At 26.6% G+C, this 13,119-nt stretch overlaps 1 long non-coding RNA gene across 1 annotated transcript; it reads left to right on the forward strand.

Annotated features, from left to right (window-relative positions):
- The first annotated feature begins 5,513 nt into the window (after nucleotides 1-5,513).
- On the forward strand, nucleotides 5,514-13,034 carry LOC133667056 (uncharacterized). Its single transcript, XR_009832165.1, has 2 exons — nucleotides 5,514-10,294; nucleotides 11,617-13,034. It is a non-coding gene; the product is annotated as an uncharacterized LOC133667056 (long non-coding RNA).
- The last annotated feature ends 85 nt before the right edge of the window (nucleotides 13,035-13,119 follow it).

Below are 13,119 nucleotides of genomic sequence, written 5' to 3' on the forward strand. Positions count from 1 at the left end.
GTATACGTAGACTTTTGCAACGAGCATAGTGACCACGGGTATTTATTATACCCGTGAGTAGTAACATTTTCTGCGTTTTATTTATTAGCCCAGGCTAGGTTTTCTTGCACATCGCGTTTTTAATTTAAATAAATATTAATAATAAAAATCTTCTTTCATTTCTTGTTTCATGTATTTATTAAATAAATGATTTTTAATTAATGATTATAAAGTCTTTAGCTTATTTTCTCCGTATACGAAAACGTAATTAAATTATATGTGCAAGAAGACAATTCGCGACAGGTAGATTTCGGAATCAAAGCAAGATTTGAATACTGTTTCCTTATTTTCGAAAATACGCTTTGATGAAAGGAATCGCCTGAGGTTATTTCTCAATCAATTATCAATTTTTAACTTGAGTCAATTATTTTATTTTGCATTTAATCTTTCTTATTTATTTTTAATTTTTTTTTTTTTTACTCAATAAATATTTCAATATTCATTAGCCCGTTAAATATATAAAGATATATTATTTATAATCTAATCTATTTTTTTAGCTCAGGATTTTCAGGTTTAACCCCTTCCGTATCCATTGCTTCGATCTCGCTCACGTGCCCAGGTGCTACTTGGATGAGAGAGAAGCAATGGGTACGATGATCATAGTTTATAAGTTAATAATACAGCGACTGACGATGAGTTAGTGATCGTGCACGACGTATTTTCCACATTATGTGTGTGTGTGGTTAGGCTGTGGAATTGCGTCGTTTACGATTATTTATTCATTATTATCATTATTCTATCACAATTAATCACTGCAATATTACATCTTATTGCAATATTACAAATATTGCTAATTATAAATTTCATTAAATATTATTTAATCTGATAATATCATTTCATTAAAAGTTATACAATATTCTTTGAATATACAGTTACAATTAAAATATATTTTTATCGCGATTCACGCAATGATCACTAGACATCGTCAGTCGATTTCAGGAAAATGGTACGTAAAGTCAGAGTATGAAAGTGGTGTCAAGCTCGGGTGACGGAGGCGTTCCGGGACGCTCTCCCTAGTGTAGGCTTTTTGCACCCGGGTGTAATGAGTGAGAACCGTGGAGTGAATGTGTTGGTGTGCCTGTTTTGCCATTTTTTTAAATATAGCGTCAGGTAGGATAGGTAGCATACTTTCTGGTGCGAATGTTAATTATAAGTAGGTAGGGCCGGGCAGGTTGTCACAGTCTCTGATCGGGTAGGCGCGTTTTCGCGTGGCAACCTGTTTCAGGAAATCAAATTTGAAAGATGGAGAGCGAGGCTGAGACGAGTGGTCATCGATGGTCACTCGTTTCCTGGCCTTGCTTTCGATTTTTCGAATTTCGCGGTCGCGGTCGCGAAATAGGCGAAACGAACGTTGAGCTCGAGATTTTGCCCATGTGCGGACAATGGTCAGTAATGACTATTGGTCGTCCATGTGCACTCAGCTTCCGCGATTTAGTCTATTTTTTTTCTTTTTTTTTTTTTTTTTTTTATGCGAATAGGAAATCTCGAGCCTAGTTGTAAGTTTCAGCGGGCATCGCGCCCGAAGAAGGAAGACCGAAGAGGCCCGACAAACTGTCACGAAGAGGGCTGCAACGAATGGCTTCTCATTTTTTGAATCTTTTATAGACGCAAAGAATGGGAAGTCATTGTTATTACTTTGTCACTATGCTCGTTTTAGAGTGCGTAGTTGTAGTAGTAGTTATTGGCCGATGTACATTCCGGTCCAACGTTACAATTATTATGGGCAAACGCGGTTTTTTATTATAATAATTAGTAATATAATAATTGCGAATAAATAATAAACGCGTTTGTTTTAGTATTACGTTTTTATCATCGCGATTTTTTTAATAAATTTCGATCGTGTGATAAAATATAATTTTTTTAAAGAATATTATTACAAATTTGTATATTTCTTTTATTTCGAGTTTTAATAATTACAAAAATATTAGTTTTCAATTTATTTATATTTTTATTAAAGTTCATTTTAAGAGTTAGCGTTGCGTTAAAAATTGATCGCGTTTTTTTTAAAAGTAGTGTTGCGTTAAAAAATAATCGCGTTTTAAAAATAGTGTTGCGTCTATAAAATGCCCATGAATTTTCCACTAATGTTGTGGAAATTGTGGTCCTGTTTTTGGATCACCAAATGCAGTTATAACAACTGCAAGAGGGTGGTCCTTATAGCCTTTTTTGGCTATCTTTTCTTTTTCAGCGCCCCTACTACTGAAGTATTTATTAATGAAAATACTGCTAAAAAGTTTACTTATCTAAACATTTTCTAAATGTCATAGAATTAAAATCATTAATATTATAGTAAGAATATTAATTTCTTTAATATAATTACTATAATATATTGATAAAAATTCAAAATTCATTTTTTTAGAATGAATGATAGATTTTTTAGAATCGTTTGTTATCAAAATTAAAATTAAAATTTTTAAAAAATCAATATCCTTGATTTTTTTCAATTATAAAATAATTCTTCTAAATATTCGAATTTATTTTGCAAAATATCAAAATCAAATTTATATTTTTACATTTATTTGTTTTACATTTTAGATTTTTAATTTATTTTTATTTCATATAATTGTTTTTATATTTAATTCTTTTCAGATTCTTTTTTTTCAGATTTAATTTATTCTTACATTAAATTATTTTTTACACTTCATGCATATTTAATATGTAATATATATAATATATGTAATATTTGCAGTTCAATCTAAACATTCCATTTAATTATCTTGATTAATTGTTGATATATATTGTTGATATGGATATTATATAATATAGACATATATATATGGACTGCAAGTACCAATAAAATCTGTACCAAAATATTCTCGTTTTTTATTTTATTCTTCAACAATGTAAATACTAAGTAAGTATGAACATAAATTTTTTGAAGCAACTAAAATATCCCCGATGCAATTAAGTTGCAAGTTGTATTTACTGTACACATTTCGTATCAAAATATTCTCTCTAACTTAAAGCGAAAACAAAATTATTTTACTTATTCCCAAATGATTTCTTTTTTTGTCATTCCATCACAAATTCCCATTTCTATTTAAACTATTCGTTTATTTCTTTTAGAATATATTCCTTTTTATTTATTATTTTAAAATGTTTGCGGATTTTTTGCTTTTTCTAAATCACTGTCAATCACATGCCGTGCAATAATGGCAGGAGTTCCATCGATTTTCATAAGTTCATTGATGTAAGTCGTATGAGGGCGACAGAAAGAGTTGATTTTTTATCGATCGTAAGTTCTTCTTCTAATGCTTATTATTTTCTTGGCCTGTATTTACTTGCGTTTTGACTTCTCTTTTTTTTTTATTAAAATTTTATTTATTATAAATGATTTAGTATAAATGATTTTGAATTTTTCTTTTTTTCGCTTTAAGTTAGACGAGAATATTTTTGATACGGATAATATTAATAAAATTGTTATGCATTGTAAATTATAGGTTTAAGATTTTAAAATATAGATTAAGTTTGTTTTAAGCTTCATTGTTGGATTAATTATAAGCGATGAATGTAAAAGACTCTTATAAAAATCATTGTAAAGATCCATTGTACATTAATTATAATAATTATGTCATTTCATAATTATAATTATTATTATATTTATTTATTTATAATTAATGAATATTTCTTTTATATTTCTTTTCATCTACTTATGTATTGTTATTAATTAATCTTTTGTATTTTATTTATTATGTTTTATATTTAATTTATTTGAATTAATCATTAATTTTAATGTTTTTTTTTTATTTTTTAGGTTTAGGTGGGTCTCGATGCGTAGTCACCTCCTCGTCGGTGAGACTCGGTAATTGGCATCGCTTTCGAAAATCTTATATCACAGAATTTATTTCATTAAAAAGTTTCCGAAATATTTTAAAATAAAATCTATATATATCAAATATATTTCATCAATGATAGTGTGTGGAAAGCGATGGCAAGCTAAGAACTACGCACATCTGCAGTCCAGTATAAACTTTGCATAATTCATTTAATTATTTTGATTTTTAATTTTTAATTAATTAAATTGGACTGCAGATATTAGTTATAAGTTAATACAATACATATATTGCATTAAATTTATTGTAATAAGTGCGATCCCGTTTATTACAATAAGTATCAAAATATACTTCCTAATTTAAAGCGAAAAATAAAAATTTTTAATTTTCTTATTCTTCTTTTATATTTTTTTTATATTCTCGATTATTTTAATCTCATGTCATGCAACGGTGGTAGGAGTTGTTGGGCCGATGCTCTACTTCCGGTGGCCAGTTAAGGATTCGCGCTCTGATTAGTATCTTCGAGTACTCAATTAGAGTTAGGTCTTGTGGTAGAACGTCGTCTTTGTAATCCTATGGTGGTCAGGGATTTATGCCTTGCTCCTTCCTGTGTCGTTGGGACATAAGGCGTTCAACTATTAGGCCGTTGTCGTAACCCTCGATTGGTCACTGGTGAGTATCATCCGTCCAGCGACTTTCGTCCACCGATGTAAGTCGTGACATGGGGGCGATAGAGAAGGTTAATTTTTTAAGTTTTTTCTTTTTTTTCATCAATCATCGGACTTTAGATGTTTTTTTAATATTTTTTATTTTTTTGGATCGCATTTGATACGTTTTTGAACATTTGTATTTTAAATGCTCTTTATATTGTAATTTTGTTTATTAGTAATGATTAATATTTTTAATTTTACTTTCTTCGCTTTAAATTAGATGATAGTATTTTTGATACTTCTACATTCTATGTTAATAGAAATGTTATATATATTTTGGATTTAGTATTAACATGTTATTATTTAGATAATTTAAGATAACTTAATATCTCGATGGACAATATGGGACAACGTGGGACAACATAAGATGACGATGGACAACATCAGACAACATAAGATGACGATGGACAACGGGGAACGACGTTGGACAATGTAGGACAACTTGGAATGACCTTGGATGACGATGGACAAAGCGAAAAATGTAAAAAATTTCTGCAATAATTTTTATAAAAATTTATTGCATGTTTATTAATTTATGTTATTAATCTTTATTTTGTGTTTCAGATTTGTTTAATTTTTATATAACCTTTTTTTTAATGTATTTTGTTTTGTATTATTGTATTTTTTGTATTATTTAATGTATTTCTTAGCTTTATTGCATGTTTATTAATTTATGTTATTAATCTTTATTTTGTGTTTCAGATTTGTTTAATTTTTATATAACCTTTTTTTTAATGTATTTTGTTTTGTATTATTGTATTTTTTGTATTATTTAATGTATTTCTTAGCTTTATTGCATGTTTATTAATTTATGTTATTAATCTTTATTTTGTGTTTCAGATTTGTTTAATTTTTGTATAACATTTTTTTAATGTATTTTGTTTTGTATTATTGTATTTTTTGTATTATTTAATGTATTTCTTAGCTTTAGGTCTCGATGAGTAATCATCTCTTCATCGGTGGTAATTAACATCGCCTTCCAAACTTTTATTCTTCAAAAATCTTTATCTCACAAAAAGATTGCAAGATTTCATCGGACTGATGTTCTACTTTCGGTGGTCAGTCGAAGGTCCGCGCTCTGATCGATTGATATCTTTGTATATTTGATCAGAGATAGGTCCTGTATATTAAATGTCGTCTTCGGTAATTCGACTTCAGTGGTTTTAGAAAGATTTTAGTTCCTTCCTGTAAGTCGTTAGGACTATGTCTTGGTAATTCGGCTCAGGTGGTCCTGAAATGATTTCTAATTCCTTCTCGTGGTCGTTGTGGACACTATGCATTTAATTACTAGGCCGCTGTCGTAACTCTCTGCTGATCAACAAGGTTATCATTTGTTTGATGATTCTTATAAATCGACTATTATATAAAATTTAAATTTTCTTAATTTCTTTTTTTTCTTATACAATTTTTTTATTGTGTCAATAACTTTTCTTCGTTTAAAGTGGGTATCTTTAATATCAAGTGATATCAATGGGGTGCATGAATCTTTGATTTAGTATTATTATTAGGTGTAAATTAAGGTAGATTTAGTATTATTATTAGGTCTAAATTAAGATAGATTTAGTCTCATCGCTGGACATTGTGGGATAAATTTGTGGGGTAAAAAATATAAAAAAAAAATGCTGTAAAGATCATTGTCAAGTTCTATTGTATAATAATTCAAATAATTATTTCCTTTTATGTATTCATAATTCATATTTTTTTTATATTTCAGATTTATTTAATTTTTATATTTATTTATAATTTATATTTATATTTTTTTTAATTTGTTAAAGTTAATAATTAATTTTAATTTTTTTTTTTTTAGTTTTAGGTGAGTCTCGATGCATAGTCACCTCCTCGTTGGTGAGACATGGTAATTGATATTGATTTTTGTATTAATTGGATTAATCTTTGAAAATTTTCTAAAAATTATTCTTTAAAAACGATACCAAACTAAGAATTACGGAGTGTCTACAGCTCAATTTAAATTATTAAATTCTTTTTGGATATTTTGGATATTTGATATTTTGATATTTCGTCTAGATTGAGCTATAGGTAGTATTAGTAGTATAGGTAGTATAGGTAGTATTATTTTTGATATTTTGCAAAATATCAAAATCAAATTTATATTTTTATTTATTTGTTTTACATTTAAGATTTTTAATTTATTTTTATTTCATATAATTGTTTTTATATTTAATTCTTTTCAGATTCTTTTTTTTCAGGTTCTTTTTTTCAGATTTAATTTATTCTTACATTAAATTATTTTTTACATTTCATGCATATTTAATATGTAATATATATAATATACGTAATATTTGCAGTTCAATTTAAGCATTCCATTTAATTATCTTGATCAATTGTTGATATACATTGTTGATATAGTTGATATATATTGTTGATGGATATAGTATAATATGGACATATAGTATATATAGACTGCAAATACAAATAAAATCTGTACCAAGATATTATCGTTTTTTATTTTATTCTTCAACAATGTAAATACTAAGTAAGTATGAACATAAATTTTTTGAAGCAACTAAAATATCCCCGATTAAGTTGCAAGTTGTATTTACTGTACGCATTTCGTATCAAAATATTCTCCCTAACTTAAAGCGAAAACAAAATTATTTTACTTATTCCCAAATGATTTCTTTTCTTGCCATTCCATCACAAATTCCCATTTATATTTAAAGTATTCGTTTATTTCTTCTAGAATATATTCCTTTTTATTTATTATTTTAAGATGTTTGCAAATTTTTCGTCGCTTTTTCTAAATCGCTGTCAATCACAATAGTGGCAATATTGCACTGTCATGCAATAGTGCCTGGAGTTCCATCGATTTTCGTAAGTTCATTGATGTAAGTCGTATGAGGGCGACAGAAAGAGTTGATTTTTTTATCGATCGTAAGTTCTTCTTCTAATGCTTATTATTTTTTTGGTCTGTATTTACTTGCTTTTTGACTTCTCTTTTTTTTTTATTGAAATTTTATTTATTATAAATGATTTAGTATAAATGATTTTGAATTTTTCTTTTTTTCGCTTTAAGTTAAACGAGAATATTTCTGATACGAATAATATTAATAAAATTGTTATGTATTGTAAATTATAGGTTTAAGATTTTAAAATATAGTTTAAGTTAGTTTTAAGGTATCATCGTTGGACAACGTGGAATTAATTAGCGAGCGAATATAAAAAACTTTTGTAAAAATCGTTGTAAAGATCCATTAATAAATAATCAAATAATTATGTCATTTCATAATGTATTTATAATTAATAAATATTTCTTTTATATTTCTTTTCATCTATTTATTGTTTTTAATTAATCTTTTATATTTTATTTGTTATTTTTTTATATTTAATTTATTTGAACTAATCATTAATTTTAATGTTTTTTTTTATTTTTTAGGTTTAGGTGGGTCTCGATGCGTAGTCACCTCCTCGTCGGTGAGACTCGGTAATTGGCATCGCTTTCAAAAATCTTATATCACAAAATTTATTTCATTAAAAAGTTTTCGAAATATTTTAAATTTATAAATATCAAATATATTTCATCAATGATAGTGTGTGGAAAGCGATGGCAAGCTAAGAACTACGCACATCTGCAGTCCAGTATAAACTTTGTATAATAATTATTTAATTATTTTGATTTTAATTTTTAATTAATTAAACTGGACTGCAGATATTAGTTATAAGTTAATGCAATATATGTATTGGATTAAATTTATTGTAATAAGTGCGCTCCCGTTTATTACAATAAGTATCAAAATATACTTCCTAATTTAAAGCGAAAAATAAAAATTTTTAATTTTCTTATTCTTTTTTTATATTTTTTTTATATTCTCGATTATTTTAATCTCATGTCATGCAACGGTGGTAGGAGTTGTTAGGCCGATGCTCTACTTCCGGTGGCCAGTTAAGGGTCCGCGCTCTGATTAGTATCTTCGAGTACTCAATTAGAGTTAGGTCTTGTGGTAGAACGTCGTCTTTGTAATCCTATGGTGGTCAGGGATTTATGCCTTGCTCCTTCCTGTGTTGTTGCGACATAAGACGTTCAACTATTAGGCCGTTGTCGTAACCCTCGATTGGTCACTGGTGAGTATCATCTGTCCATCGATTTTCGTAAATCCATTGATATAAGTGATATGAGAGCGACAAAGACGGTTGATTTTTCATCAATCACGTATCTTTATTCTTCTTTTAATGTTTATTATTTACTTGATCTGCATTTACTTAACATTTTTGAACATTTTTAGTTCTCTTTTTTTTTATTGAAGTATTTTGTTTTAGTATAAATTAATAATATTTTGAATTTTTATTTTTTTTGCTTTAAGTTAGACGAGAGTATTCTTGATACGAATAATATTAATAAAAATGTTATGTATTATAAATTATAGGTTTAAGATTTTAAAATATAGTTTAAGTTAGTTTTATAAGCAATCATCGTTGGACAACGTGCGATTAATTAGCGAGCGAATGTAAAAAACTTTTGTAAAAATCGTTGTAAAGATCCATTATACATTAATTCAAATAATTATGTCATTTCATTAATGTATTTACAATTAATGAATATTTCTTTTATATTTCTTTTAATATATTTATGTATTGCTATTAATTAATCTTTTATATTTTATTTGTTATTTTTCATATTTAATTTATTTGAATTAATCATTAATTTTAATGTTTTTTTTTACTTTTTAATCTTAGGTGGGTTTCGATGCATAGTTACCCACCTCGATGTAACCCGGCAATCTGCAGTCCAATAAACTTTATATAATTCATTTAATTATTTTGATTTTTAATTTTTAATTAATTAAATTGGACTGCAGATATTAGTTATAAGTTAATGTATTATATGTATTAGATTAAATTTATTGTAATAAGTGCGTTCCCGTTTATTACAAAGTATCAAGATATACTCTCTAATTTAAAGCGAAAAATAAAAATTTTTAATTTTCTTATTCTTTTTTTATATTTTTTTTATATTCTCGATTATTTTAATCTCATGTCATGTAACGGTGGTAGGAATTGTTGGGCCGATGATACTTTCGGTGGCCAGTTAAGGGTCCGCGCTCTGATTAGTATCTTCGAGTACTCAATTAGAGTTAGGTCTTGTGGTAGAACGTCGTCTTTGTAATCCTATGGTGGTCAGGGATTTATGCCTTGCTCCTTCCTGTGTCGTTGGGACATAAGGCGTTCAACTATTAGGCCGTTGTCGTAACCCTCGATTGGTCACTGGTGAGTATCATCCGTCCAGCGACTTTCGTCCACCGATGTAAGTCGTGACATGAGGATGATAGAGAAGATTAATTTTTTAAGTTTTTTCTTCTTTTTCATCAATCATCGGACTTTAGGTGTTTTTTTAATACTTTTTATTCTTTTAGATCGCATTTGATACATTTTTGAACATTTGTATTTTAAATGCTCTTTATATTATAATTTTGTTTATTAGTAATGATTAATATTTTTAATTTTACTTTCTTCGCTTTAAATTAGATGATAGTATTTTTGATACTTCTACATTCTATGTTAATAGAAATGTTATATATATTTTGGATTTAGTATTAACATGTTATTATTTAGATAATTTAAGATAACTTAATATCTCGATGGACAATATGGGACAACGTGGGACAACATAAGATGACGATGGACAACATCAGACAACATAAGATGACGATGGACAACATCAGACAACATAAGATGACGATGGACAACGGGGAACGACGTTGGACAATGTAGGACAACTTGGAATGACCTTGGATGACGATGGACAAAGCGAAAAATGTAAAAAATTTCTGCAATAATTTTTATAAAAATTTATTGCATGTTTATTAATTTATGTTATTAATCTTTATTTTGTGTTTCAGATTTGTTTAATTTTTATATAACCTTTTTTTTAATGTATTTTGTTTTGTATTATTGTATTTTTTGTATTATTTAATGTATTTCTTAGCTTTATTGCATGTTTATTAATTTATGTTATTAATCTTTATTTTGTGTTTCAGATTTGTTTAATTTTTATATAACCTTTTTTTTAATGTATTTTGTTTTGTATTATTGTATTTTTTGTATTATTTAATGTATTTCTTAGCTTTATTGCATGTTTATTAATTTATGTTATTAATCTTTATTTTGTGTTTCAGATTTGTTTAATTTTTGTATAACATTTTTTTAATGTATTTTGTTTTGTATTATTGTATTTTTTGTATTATTTAATGTATTTCTTAGCTTTAGGTCTCGATGAGTAATCATCTCTTCATCGGTGGTAATTAACATCGCCTTCCAAACTTTTTATTCTTCAAAAATCTTTATCTCACAAAAAGATTGCAAGATTTCATCGGACTGATGTTCTACTTTCGGTGGTCAGTCGAAGGTCCGCGCTCTGATCGATTGATATCTTTGTATATTTGATCAGAGATAGGTCCTGTATATTAAATGTCGTCTTCGGTAATTCGACTTCAGTGGTTTTAGAAAGATTTTAGTTCCTTCCTGTAAGTCGTTAGGACTATGTCTTGGTAATTCGGCTCAGGTGGTCCTGAAATGATTTCTAATTCCTTCTCGTGGTCGTTGTGGACACTATGCATTTAATTACTAGGCCGCTGTCGTAACTCTCTGCTGATCAACAAGGTTATCATTTGTTTGATGATTCTTATAAATCGACTATTATATAAAATTTAAATTTTCTTAATTTCTTTTTTTTCTTATACAATTTTTTTATTGTGTCAATAACTTTTCTTCGTTTAAAGTGGGTATCTTTAATATCAAGTGATATCAATGGGGTGCATGAATCTTTGATTTAGTATTATTATTAGGTGTAAATTAAGGTAGATTTAGTATTATTATTAGGTCTAAATTAAGATAGATTTAGTCTCATCGCTGGACATTGTGGGATAAATTTGTGGGGTAAAAAATATAAAAAAATGCTGTAAAGATCATTGTCAAGTTCTATTGTATAATAATTCAAATAATTATTTCCTTTTATGTATTCATAATTCATATTTTTTTTATATTTCAGATTTATTTAATTTTTATATTTATTTATAATTTATATTTATATTTTTTTTAATTTGTTAAAGTTAATAATTAATTTTAATTTTTTTTTTTAGTTTTAGGTGAGTCTCGATGCATAGTCACCTCCTCGTTGGTGAGACATGGTAATTGATATTGATTTTTGTATTAATTGGATTAATCTTTGAAAATTTTCTAAAAATTATTCTTTAAAAACGATACCAAACTAAGAATTACGGAGTGTCTACAGCTCAATTTAAATTATTAAATTCTTTTTGGATATTTTGGATATTTGATATTTTGATATTTCGTCTAGATTGAGCTATAGGTAGTATTAGTAGTATAGGTAGTATAGGTAGTATTATTTTTGATATTTTGCAAAATATCAAAATCAAATTTATATTTTTATTTATTTGTTTTACATTTAAGATTTTTAATTTATTTTTATTTCATATAATTGTTTTTATATTTAATTCTTTTCAGATTCTTTTTTTTCAGGTTCTTTTTTTCAGATTTAATTTATTCTTACATTAAATTATTTCATGCATATTTAATATGTAATATATATAATATATGTAATATTTGCAGTTCAATTTAAACATTCCATTTAATTATCTTGATCAATTGTTGATATACATTGTTGATATAGTTGATATATATTGTTGATATGGATATAGTATAATATGGACATATAGTATATATAGACTGCAAATACAAATAAAATCTGTATCAAGATATTCTCGTTTTTTATTTTATTCTTCAACAATGTAAGTACTAAGTAAGTATGAACATAAATTTTTTGAAGCAACTAATAAAATATCCCCGATTAAGTTGCAAGTTGTATTTACTGTACGCATTTCGTATCAAAATATTCTCCCTAACTTAAAGCGAAAACAAAATTATTTTACTTATTCCCAAATGATTTCTTTTCTTGCCATTCCATCACAAATTCCCATTTATATTTAAAGTATTCGTTTATTTCTTCTAGAATATATTCCTTTTTATTTATTATTTTAAGATGTTTGCAAATTTTTCGTCGCTTTTTCTAAATCACTGTCAATCACAATATTGCACTGTCATGCAATAGTGGCAGGACTTCCATCGATTTTCGTAAGTTCATTGATGTAAGTCGTTTAGGGGCGACAGAAAAAGTTGATTTTTTATCGATCGTAAGTTCTTCTTCTAATGCTTATTATTTTTTTGGTCTGTATTTACTTGCTTTTTGACTTCTCTTTTTTTTTTATTGAAATTTTATTTATTATAAATGATTTAGTATAAATGATTTTGAATTTTTCTTTTTTTCGCTTTAAGTTAAACGAGAATATTTCTGATACGAATAATATTAATAAAATTGTTATGTATTGTAAATTATAGGTTTAAGATTTTAAAATATAGTTTAAGTTAGTTTTAAGGTATCATCGTTGGACAACGTGGAATTAATTAGCGAGCGAATATAAAAAACTTTTGTAAAAATCGTTGTAAAGATCCATTAATAAATAATCAAATAATTATGTCATTTCATAATGTATTTATAATTAATAAATATTTCTTTTATATTTCTTTTCATCTATTTATTGTTTTTAATTAATCTTTTATATTTT

This window comes from Apis cerana, linkage group LG12 (genome assembly GCF_029169275.1).
Source record: "Apis cerana isolate GH-2021 linkage group LG12, AcerK_1.0, whole genome shotgun sequence".
In the NCBI taxonomy this organism is placed as follows: domain Eukaryota; kingdom Metazoa; phylum Arthropoda; class Insecta; order Hymenoptera; family Apidae; genus Apis; species Apis cerana.